The sequence below is a fragment of the Macaca nemestrina genome, chromosome 18 (assembly GCF_043159975.1).
Source record: "Macaca nemestrina isolate mMacNem1 chromosome 18, mMacNem.hap1, whole genome shotgun sequence".
NCBI lineage: Eukaryota > Metazoa > Chordata > Mammalia > Primates > Cercopithecidae > Macaca > Macaca nemestrina.
In genome coordinates, this window is record NC_092142.1 from 81811828 (window position 1) to 81823912 (window position 12085).

The 12085-nt window shown below is 41.7% G+C and overlaps 1 protein-coding gene and 1 long non-coding RNA gene across 3 annotated transcripts in view; one reads left to right on the top strand and one right to left on the bottom strand.

Moving 5' to 3' along the window:
• The window catches only part of LOC105496758 (cadherin 13), a 1175273-nt gene that overhangs the window by 263226 nt on the left and 899962 nt on the right, over window positions 1-12085 (top strand). The gene's annotated exons all lie outside the window — the stretch shown is intronic.
• Window positions 1-12085, bottom strand: part of LOC139359929 (uncharacterized) — a 64306-nt gene that overhangs the window by 26362 nt on the left and 25859 nt on the right. The window contains exon 3 of the long non-coding RNA XR_011616620.1: window positions 9074-9221. This is a non-coding gene — a long non-coding RNA (uncharacterized lncRNA). The remainder of the gene's footprint in view (window positions 1-9073; window positions 9222-12085) is intronic.

Below are 12085 nucleotides of genomic sequence, written 5' to 3' on the forward strand. Positions count from 1 at the left end.
TGTCCCAGTGCTCTCTGTCCCTGCTGCCTCTGGCAGCCACTTCTGCTCCTCCACAGCATCTCCTGGTCGCCTGCACAGAAAGCCTCCTCATGCAGCACTGCTCCGGGAACTGTTCTCAGCCATTAAAGTTGGATTCAGAAAACCCTGGAGGAGAATGACCTTGCAGACCTCCCCCGGCACTGAAGCTCTGTGATGCTTGGCATATGTGAAACTCAAGTTTCTTCTGTTCCCAAATGGGGATTATTTATTGCCTTGGACAGCAGCGCTGAAACTTGATCCATTTAGCTGCCCCTAAGTGTAGTTAAGCCCCTTGAAATGTAAACTTTGCAAGTAAATAGACCATTGCCATTTGCCTCTATCTTCTAGATGCAATTCTTTTCTATATTCTGTCTTGTGGCCGGTTGTAAAATGTCTGTCTTGAGCAAGCTGGGGAGTGGGGTGGACAGCTTTCCATTTGCCCAAGTTTGTTAATGTTTCATTGCTTGGGGTGTTTTAAGATCCTGTGCCTTTAATAGATTTCCTGAACTAACAGTTTGCCTTATTTACTTCCCTGGGCTATAATCATTATTGTGGCTGACCATGTTGGTAAGCTACTCTGAAACCTTCTCTGATGAATGAGAGTCACTCGTCAAGTGGTTATTCTCCTTAACCTTATTTTCAGTCACAGAAAATCATTCTCACAGAAAGTATTCTTTCCTTTTGTTAAAAAAAAAAAAAACCCTTGAATATTTTAAATGTCACTATTTTTTCAGTTCTAAATAATTTTTAATTGATTTGTACATGAAATTAACTGTAGCAGTCTTGATTTAGGAAAATTGTGCCTGTCTGTCTCTCTATTATCTCTCTCTCTCTCTCTCTCTATCTACCTACCTACCTACCTACCTACCTACTAACCAAACTATCTATCATCTATCTATAATCTATCGGTTTTTCTTGCTTCACAAATGACTTAAGGCAACTCACTTTCAGGTTGATGGAAGAAAAAATACAAGTAACAAACTTGGATGAAGTTGGAGGAAGCTTGGCACCCACCGTGTCTGGCATGTGCAGATATGAGTGATGGTCTATAAATTTAGGATCTTATTAACAGCCAAAGTGAAGAGGACAATTTTTCCATGTATGTGGTTTATAGTATCCACAGGATACAAGCATGCTGGTTGATCAAATGTTGCATCTATATCTTTGGAATTAACACCTGACAGATATTTCTGCGATGAGTTCTGACTTAGGGGTTACACATGACAGACTTGGCTCTGTCTACATTGTTTTTAATATTGTTGTAGAAATAAAAATTGAGTATATCTTATAAAAAATAGTTCCATTTGAAAGTCCATTTCTTTCTAATTAAAAGAAAGAATACAACTAAAATACGTAAGTCTAAAGGGCATGGTTGATTTAGGAGTTTCTAGTGGGAAGATTATTAAAAGAGATGCTTGCTCAAGAGAGTATAGATTCTCCTTTGGAAATTGGCATGGGCCACAGACCTCCATAGGTAATATATTTAAAACACAAATGCATTTTGGGATACTGCCTCCCAGTACTTTGTTTTTGAATCTTTGAGACCCCATGGCTTCAAGGCTATATCTAATAAAACTGGCTTCAAAACGCAGAGCACTAGCACTTCCTTACATTTCCAGTAAGTCTTATAGCCTTCATGATTCTAGAGACACCAATCAGTTGATGCTAGTTTCAGTTGCTAGAGATCCGTTCCTGGAATTTTGATGTAGGCTTGTAAGGAGGGACCATACTTAACATGGAAAATTAATGACCTGAGAGCCTGTCCCAAAAGAAATGCTCCAGGCAGGAGATCTTGAACAATAGCCATCTAGAGTTTCAGTTGTCTAGGGTAGAACTGTGTATAGGCTGGAAAGACCCAGCCCTTTCAGTAAGGCATATGAGTTTCGTCACTCACTACCATCTCCAGCCTCAGCCTTCTTGGAAGGCCCCAGACTTAATGGTCATTTCCAACCCTCTTTAAAAATGGTTCTTTTGCTAGAGTTGGAATAAATAATTGAGGCAGGCTCTTCTAGAATCTCACTGGTGTCAGCCATGGAGTCATCAACAAATTAAATTATTCCATCAAGATTGTAAATTAAATGGCAGTCTTACAGTGGAGTTTTGAAGGTCTTCTTACATTTGTTATCCTATTTAGTCTTCATGAAAACTATAAATTGAGCATGACAGACATTCTCTTTTTTTTTTTTTCCAAGACGAAGTCTTGCTCTGTAGCCCAGGCTAGAGTGCAGTGGCATGATCTTGGCTCACTGCAACCTCTGCCTCCCAAGTTCAAGCAATTCTCCTGCCTCAGCCTCCCGAATAGCTGAGATTATAGGCATGCACCACCATGCCCAGCTAATTTTTGTATTTTTAGTGGAGACAGGGTTTCACCATGTTGGCCAGGCTGGTCTTGAGCTCCTGACCTCAAGTGATCTGCCCCCCCACAGCCTCCCAAAGTACTGGTATTACGGGCGTGAGCCACTGTGCCTGGCCAGCAGACATTCTTTTATACACTTGGACGGTAGGGACTTGAAGCCCAGAAAGGTTGAAAGACTAGGACATTAAGTCATAGAGGAGGATTTTTTTTTTTTGGCTTTGTTGTTGGTAGCGATGGTATTATTCAATTCTTTTATTATCTCAGAACTCACGTCATACTGCCCCAGCCTCTGTATCAGCATTATGCAGCAGTGATGGTATTGAACCTCATCTCTGTAGGAGGCTCTGAATAAAATGAGTTCCAGACTGGAACTTATTTGGAGAATCTATGTTCTGTATCTCTCCCTTGGGGACTCTCAATTTCCTGGGTAGTGAAGAGGTCCTCTAAGAAAGGAACAGATTTCATGGAACCCAGCATTTCCCATCCTCTTTTTATATGCAGTACATTTGAGAAGCTTTTAAATTTCTGTTCCAGAGTTGGGCATCTCTTCAAGGTTAAGACTCAAGGGCTGTTTGTATTCCTCTTGGATTTCCCTACATTTAGCAAAGCAGAAACTCAACACATTGTTGAAAATACTGAATTTCACTGGGCATATATTTTGGGTTGTCTGGAAGATCCCACATATTGAGTACGCTGCACCATCACCCCTCCAACTGCTCATGCACTTATCGGACATATGTTGTTATTTTTGGATCAGAAAATACCATCCCAGTAGAAGTAGGAGTGCTCAGTGTGACAGAGAGCTGTCTGTATTGTGGCTGTAAATGCCAGTGACCACAGCATTGAGCAGACCATAGGTTATGCTTACTGTTGTGGTTCTGACCTAAAGTACAGGTCACACTTTGAGTTTACATAGGACCAGGCAACATATTGACCCACTTGAAAATGAAGTGATTTTGAAATACGAGGCCCTTATCATGGGCTAGGGAAAGTGTGGACATTTGTATGCGTGAATGCTTCTTCAAGCTTCACTATAACCTTGGATACTGCTAGTTGTGTATCCCTTAAATACATATGAGGAAATTATAGCTCTGAGACAATTGCTGTTGCTCAGTATCCCTTTGATCCTTTGTTTGTAAATCTAGACCAGTTGGGGCTGCATGAGGTTAAGAGCTCAACTGCCTGCCTTCCAACCTCAGCTCATCCCTTTATGAGCTCATAGCCTTCGGCAAATTACCTAACCTCTTGGTGTTCAGTTTCCTCATATGTGAAATGAAAATGATAGTATTATTTCCTGCTAATGCTGTCATGAGGATTAAATGAGTTAACACACATAACACTTAGGATGGTGGTGCACATAGGAAACAATAAGAATTTGCTGTTGTTATTATTATTTCTTGTTCACATCCATGCAGCATGTGTGCCTGCGTGCTCACACACTCTAGTCCTTCCCCGCTTATTCACCAAGATTGGTTCTGGATGACATTTGACTGTTTTCAAAAATCAAATCCACTTTTCATGGACAAAGATTTTCCTTTGTAAGTGTTACTCAAAAGATTGTGCTGCTCTGAAAACAGTTCTCATGGAGGAGACCAAAGTATTTTTGGTAAATGGCAGTCTGTGTAGAATAAGTGAGTCATGTCACTAGATGTCTACTTGGAAGGGCAAAACAGTTTTTTCAATGTACAAATTATTGTCTCATTACTTTATCACATACCAGAAGGGAGTTTGGGATGGGTCTAAAAAGTATAATGAAACCACTGCAAGTTGTTCTGTCATTTAGCATTTAATTAAAAATAACTAGAGAAACAACTAATTGAAATGCTCAGTGTATATCTTCCTTTTTTTTCATGTAACAATATGTTTACTGAATTTTTCAAATTACTAAAAGCATTCAGGCAGTTCTAGAAATTTGGAACTTGTAACCCTTTGGTTGTTTTTATTTAGAATGTCGGCATTTTACAGTAGTGTCAAATATGATAATTATTTTTCATAGATATTGAATTTAAAAGAGTAATTCCTAAACACATTTCGACATTTGGCTCTCCAAGACAAAGTTTGTAAAAATGTGTGACTTGTGAACAATAACTTTACTGTATACTTGTTTGACCATTATCTAAGAAATATGCTCTTATTGAATAAGAGGGAAAAAGATGAAGCCAGACCTCAAAGTCCCTGTAATTCTAATGTGAGAAGCCATGATTCCTGACTTCCGTGAAAATTAGCCACTACAGAATGAAAACAAACAAACAAGCAAACCCCAAACAGTGAAACCTCAAAATTACTAGAGCCAATTCGATATTCAAAGGAAAAGTCAGTTTTTAATACATTATAAAATCACACAAATACATACACATATGTGTTGGCATCAGCAGTTTTGATAGACATGGCTTAAAATAGGAGAAATCCAAAAATAGATACAGGCACTTTTAATATGGCCTAAGCCATAGCGGGAAGTATTAATAACATGCTGATTTTTTACTCCAAAAAGACCTGAGTGTGCAAAGCAAACCAAGGAAGGAATGTGGACGGGGCCAACTAATAGGTTTCTAATCATTGTTAATGTACACGTGTGCTCAATTTATTATAAAGTGTTAATTTTTCCTGTGGGTAATACTTGGAGAAATACAGTCTACCACTCATTTCCAAAGTGATGAAATGGCTTTCTGTTTGGCATGCAGGAAAATGAACCTCTTTAGTTTAGAATATGGGTTGGACATGCTTGCCAGGTCTGGGCTATTCCCTGCTCCCGTTGAGCGAGAAGCTCCTGAAGCCAGGCCCTGAGTGTCTTTGAGGAAGTTCTGCAGCCAGCTTTTAATCATAATCATTGGGCCATAGCGCACCACCTATTAACTCGCTTACGTCTAGCTCAGTAGAACCTCCTCTGGACCTCAGCTACTCTTCCCACTCTGCATCCTGAGACACTTACCTTCTTTCCATGTGACTTATCACTAAGCTCCTGACTGCATGAGCCTCCTTCCTTCCACGGGTCCAAGTGACATCATCCCCCATCCTCACTCCCAATACCACCACTTCAGTAACCTCCCATGTGTTTTCCTGCTTTACTTTAATCCAGTCTACACAGAGAGAGCAGCCAGCCACTATCCTGTTTTGTTTCTTTATTTTTTTTACTTCCGTAACAGACGTTTACTGAGTATGTCCTGAATCCCAGTCACTGTGTTAGGAAGTAGCACAATCCTTTGTCTGCAGGCCTCCATTCATCCCTTCCTTCATTCGATGATGAGAGCATAGGACAGACCAGTTTTGTTCTCCAGGCTGGTTTCAAACTCCTGGGCTCAAGCAATCCACCTGCTTTGGCCTTCCCAAGAGATGCAATTACAGGTGTGAGCCCCTGTGCCCAGCTCCAGGGCAGGATTCAAGGATTGTTCTCCCATCCTTTAATCCTGTTGGGAGAAAACAAAATTCAGGCTCCAAGGCAGCTGACATTTTACTGGGCAAGACAGTGCCTTGACAATAATAGGCCAAGTGTGGTGGCTCACTTCTGTAATCCTAGCACTTTGAGAGGCCAAGGCGGGTGGATCAGCTGAAGTCGAGAGTTTGAGACCAGCCTGGCCAACACAGTGAAACCTCATCTCTACTAAAAATACAAAACTGAGCCAAGCATAGTGGTGTGCACCTGTAATCCCAGCTACTTGGAAGGCTGAGGCAGAAGAATTGCTTGAACCCAGGAGGCAGAGGTTGCAGTGAGCTGAGATCGTGCCACCACACTCCACCCTGGGCAACAGAGCAAAAACTCTGTCTCAGAAAAAGAAAACAATAATATAATTCAGGTAGCGATAACATCCAAGAAAAAATAAAATAAAATATAGGGGATAGGAAGTAATGGGAAGGCTGTAGCTAGCATGGCCATGGCAGGTCTTCTCAGTGGGGCATTTGAGGGAGATAGAAATAAAATGAGAGACAAGTGATGTGAATATGTGCGAGTGTGCTCTAACCAGAGATCAGGACTGTTGTGAAGGCCTGGGTGAATCTGAGAAATGCCAAGAAGGAAGGCCAGGCTGGGGAGTCGTGAACAAGGTGGGCGATGGGAAAGGTGGGGACACAGAGGTAGGGAAGGGGGATGATCTTGTGGGGCCTTTTATGCCATGGTAAGGAGGTTGGATTGTATCAGCCATGATGTTTCCCTTCTTTCTGTCAAGGTGAAATTTATATGACATAAAATCACTCATTTTAAGGTGAACAATTCAGTGGCGTTTAGCATATTCACAGTATTCTGCAACCACCACCTCTACCTAGTTCAAAACATTTTCATCACCCCAAAAGGAGAGCTCATACCCTTTAAGCAGCCATTCTGCATTCGTCTACCTCCAGCCCTTGACATCCACCAATACTACTTTCTGTCTCTAAAAATTTACCTTTTTTGGATATTAAGAAGAAAATACACATACATATACTCAATTGTGTCCTTCCCTGGCTTATTACCCTCCCTCCTTCATCATATTTAGGTTCAAACCCAAACTCACCACCATCCCCTCATCATCTGGTCCTTTTCCACTCCTTTGGTCTAACTTCCTGCTAGTCTTTTATTCACTCTTTAAGAGTGAAGGCCCACACTCACTGGTTCTTCTCAAGTGGTGCATTTGTTACGATTGATGAATGCACATTGACACACAATTACCACCCAAAGATTCCATGCTTTGTATTAGGGTTCACTCTTAATATTATGCACTCCATGGGTTGGGATAAATGTATAATGACATGCATTCACCATCATAGAAACACTGAATTATGTGAGGAAGACGATGAAACAAACATTGCATACAAGGCAAGGGACAAAGGGACAGCTCTCTCCGACCTTTTTTTTTTTTTTTAAAGGGGGTGTTTTCTGCTTGGTTGTGTCCATTATAAACTGTTAGATTAACCATTTGTATAGCCAATGAAATAGCTGTAAGGGAGGTGCTTAGGAGCTTGAACATGTCCACATAAATTCCAAGGCCCCTCCAGTATAAACTTGTAGTGTGTCAAGCCAGTGCACATGGGAGAGCCTCGAAGGAGTGCAAGATTGGGCTCCCCTCTGCTCTTTGAACACACTGAGCTTGTGGCTGCCTCAAAGCCTTCACAGGCATTATCCCTCCTGCAAATTTTTGCATGGGTAGTGTGTCATTCAGGTCTCAGCTCAAACATTACCTCTTTAAGAACCTTTCCCTGCCTACTATAAGGCATCGCCCTGTTTTATGTTGTCTATATCATATGTCCAAACCTGACATTCTCTCATTCGTTCATTCATATCTTATCTGTTTCCCCATAGAAGTATAGGCTTCATGGTGAGCACTAGCCTTATTTTCCTTGTACTTCTTACAACACTGCCAGGCATATTGCAGGTTGAGATAATTTGAATCTTCTGAGAAGTAGGATTAGGAGTTTTGTTTTTGTTTTTGTTTTTTTTGACAGGGTCTTGCTCTGTCTCCCAGGCTGGAGTGCAGTGGCGCTATCACAGCTCGCTGCAACCTTGGCCTCCTGGACTCAAGCAATCCTCCCACCTCTCATTCTCCTGAGAAGCTGGGACTGCAGGGGTGCTCCACTATGCCTGGCTAATTTTTGTATATATTTTTGGTAGAGATTGGGTTTTACCATGTTGTTCAGGCTGGTCTCAAACTCCTGGGCTCAAGCAATCCACCTGCCTTGGCCTTCCAAAGAGATGGGATTACAGGTGTGAGCCACTGTGCCCAGCTCCAGGACAGGATTAAAGTGTGAAAAAATTATTAAGGGATGTACCTGGGAGATCAAATGAGGTGGGAGCTGGGAGACTGGAAGAGCTGTCAGACCAGATGCAGGTCTGACCTTCAGTAAATGAGAGAAGAAAGAAAAAAAGGTTGAGTGGAATTATTTCAGACTGCTGTGCAATTCTTTTTTTTTTTTTTGAGACGGAATCTCCCTCTTTCGCCCAGGCTGGAGGGCAGTGGCGTCATCTCGGCTCACTGCAACCTCCCTCCGCCTCCCAGGTTCATGCCATTCTCCTGCCTCAGCCTCCCTGGGACTACAGGCACCTGCCACCACGCCCAGCTAATTTTTTTTTTTTTTTTTTTGTATTTTTATTAGAGACGAGGTTTCACCATGTTAGCCAGGATGGTCTTGATCTCCTGACCTCGTGATCCACCCGCCTCAGCCTCTCAAAGTGCTGGGATTACAGGCGTGAGCCACAGCACCTGGCCAGACTGCTGTGCAATTCTAAAGAATTCTGGGAATGCTGTCAGAGAGTACTTGAGCCAAGGTTGCCCATCAAAAAAGTTTAAATTCCCAGGAGTGCGTTTGCCTTAGTAAAACTTTTGAACTAAGTAACTGGCCAGGAGCAGCATGTGGAAGCATGACCTTGGCAAGAAATGTGGCCACAAGTTTCAGCACACAGCAGCTGGGGTAGCTGATCACCTTCAGTGAGAGATCTGTGAGGTGCATTTCCATGGCCACCACAGAGATATATAAGAAATATTAGTTCAATGAATGAATAAAGAATAAATGAATGAATGAAAGAATTACTCCTTCATGTTATGTTTATAACTGGTTCTTCCTCCTGGTTTTCCGTCTCACTTTTGGCTCTCTCTGCTACTTTATCATTGAGCCTTTATCTGCAATGTCTCAGTTAGTTGTACAGCAACACTGGGAGCTACTATTATCCATCCCCATTTTATAGATAAGGAAAATAAGGCTCCAGATAGGTTAAGCAAGCTCCAGATAGGTTACCCAACCAAGCTCAACAGCTGCTAGTTGACTCAGCTCTGTCTTCTAAAGTTGATGCTTAAAGCCCATACCCTTAGCTGTTAATGCTGTACATTGCCAATGCAAGGTGGATAAAGACATGGAGAAATACACTGTCCTGCTGAGTAGAATCCTGAAATTGCAAGGGGCAGGGAAATAGCAATGAATCCTAGGCTTAGGCCAAGTAACTAAGATGTACCTTTATGAGTGTAACTTGATTATTTCTTTATTCATTCATTTCTCATTGGCCATTTATTCATTATTCACTCGTCGACAAACATTTGTCGAACTCCTTTGCGTGCCAGTCCATGGACTAAGTCTTAATCTTTAGGCCTCTGATGCTTATTGTCTGCACCGTCCAATATAGTAAAAGCCACGTGGAGCTATTGAGCACTTGAAATGTGTTTGGTCTAAATTGAGATGTGTTGTGAGTATAAAGCGTGTACCAGGTCTCAAAGAGTGAATAAAGAAAGAAAATTTTTTAAATCTCATGAATAGTTTTTATATTGATTACATATTAAAATGATAGTTTTTGGTCATATAACATTAAACAAAACATATTGTTAAAATTAATTCCACCCATTTCTTTTTATAATTATTAAGGTGACATTAGACAATTAAAAATGAACACGGCTGGGTGTGGTGGCTCATTCCTACAATCCCAGTACTTTGGGAGGCTGAGGTGGGTGGATCACCCGAGATCAGGAGTTCGAGACCAGCTTGGACAATATCGTGAAACCCTGTCTTTACTAAAAATACAAAAATTAGCCAGGCGTGGTGGCATATGCCTATAATTCCGGCTACTCGGGAGGTGGAGACAGGAGAATTACTTGAACCTGGGAGGCAGAGGTTGCAGTGAGCTGAGATCATGCCACTGTACTACAGCTTGGGCAACAGATCGAGACTCCGTCTCAAAAAAAAAAAAAAAAAAGAACACATGCCTCCTATTATAATTCTCTTGAATTATAGCACTGGTCTCATGGATGATAGAGACAGCAGTCTAAAAGTCCAGAGGTTTCTGAGGTCCCAGAGCATGGAGCAAATGGCTGTGGGGAATGTTTACAGAGGTGGGAGATTTCACCTGGAACTTGATGAGGGCATTAGATTTTACCTGATGGATGAAGCAGGGAATGGTATTCCCAGTGAATGACAGAAGGGTGGAGTAGTATAGACAAAAGCTTCATCCAGTTATTTGGGGCTGGAATTCTAAGTGAAGTTGTCTCAGGTTGTGTTTTCTGGGAAACAGAGTCTGAGCTGCAGTTTAGCATTTTTATTTATTAAAGTGCTTATTTATTAAAGAGTATGCTTAACTTCACTCAGTATTTAGAGATGGGCTGCCCTGGAGGGGCCAAAACCTTGGATGAGGCAGTTCTCTGCAGCTGAGGTAATTCCGGAGAGGACTAGCATTCAGACTGTCCCCTGAGATCACATTCATCAACTGGGATGACAAGTCCTTTTTGAAGGACAATCTGAAGGGTCCATCACAGTGTCCACTTCAGTTGTCTAGAGAAATAGAGTGCACAGTGTCCCTTCCCTTACTGCAAGCTCAGTCCACAGGGTCTCCCATTAGCTGAGTGTGTAGGAGGAAGACCAAGTGTCTGTGATGTCAGGCGGATATTTTGGAGTGTATATAAATTACCATCAGGGCAGTGTCAAATTAGTATGTGTAATGCATCTACCCATGGTCCCTAGAGTACACTAGAAGACAATTTCTTGGTGTTTAAGAGATTATTCTTTTAATAGTTCATTGATCTTAACAATACAATACATCAATGGTTTACGCAAAAGCCATGTTTTATCTGCAATGCACTTCTAAATTGAAATGTATCATAAAATGGCACTTAACTTTCAGAATCCTTATGTTATCTAAAGCTCAGTTTCATATTTATTTGATGATAACAAATATCCTGTCTATTTTATTATCTAGCCCAAGCCCTAATTTAGGAACTCAGAAATAAATGAGGCAATGCCTGCAGGTGGGTGGCACGTGTAGGTGCCCGAATGCATGTGTGTGTGTGTGTGTTGGAGTATGCATGGATTTGGCCTTATAGTTTATTGAAGCATTTTTACACTGATTTATAGTTATGTAGTGAAGCACCTCTGCATGTCTGTCTCAATTGGCCCATTTAGTGTGGACACATTCCTTTGTCAACAAGGGCATGAACCTGCAATCTCCTCCTCCAAACAAAAGAAAGAGAATCGCTATGTCTTCAGCATACTGGGAATTAAGAAGTAGTCAAATTTCTCTTTGCTGTTATTTGTCCGTAATAGTCCCATGATTTCCTGGCACCTGGCATTCAGGATGGTGAGCGTGTGCAAGTGATTACGAGGGCAGGGCCATTGCCAGTTTTCCCCATAGCTTTCAGAATGACACCGGAAATCTACATGTATGGGTGATGAGGTCTGGCTCCTCCATGTCTCCCCTGCCCCATCTCGACAGCTCTCTCTCTTGCTTTCTATGTCCCAGAAACATGGCGCTACTTTGACTTTTCCAAATATGCCATGTTCCTTCCCACCCAGTGTCTTTGCAACTGCCATTCCCTCTGCCAAGAGTGATTCTTGCTGGGCCCTTTTAGATCACATCTTTATTACTGGTGGACAGAAAGAACCAGGACAACAGGCCCATGCTCGGCCCAAGTCTAGCTGAGTGCTTGACACTTAGAGAATGTGAATAAGTGAATGAGCACAAGTGTAAATGAAATATCACAAACAGGCCAAGCCAAATAAACTCTGAAGTTGAGTTTTACTTGGTTATTAATGATCTTTGGCACAAGAGTTTCAGTGACTTGATAAGGCCACAAGCCGGTTTGGCCTGGTTCAGGAAGTACAGGGATGATGACACAGAGAAGACAGAAAGTAAATGAATTCTATCAAAAAGCTCAGCTGTCTCGAAAAAGCAAGAGATAGGAAATAACTTCAGAGGTGGGTAGAATTGAGAGAAGGATTTTTATTTTGTCATTTACCCGGAATAAATAAGCCTTAAACATGTTTGTAAGC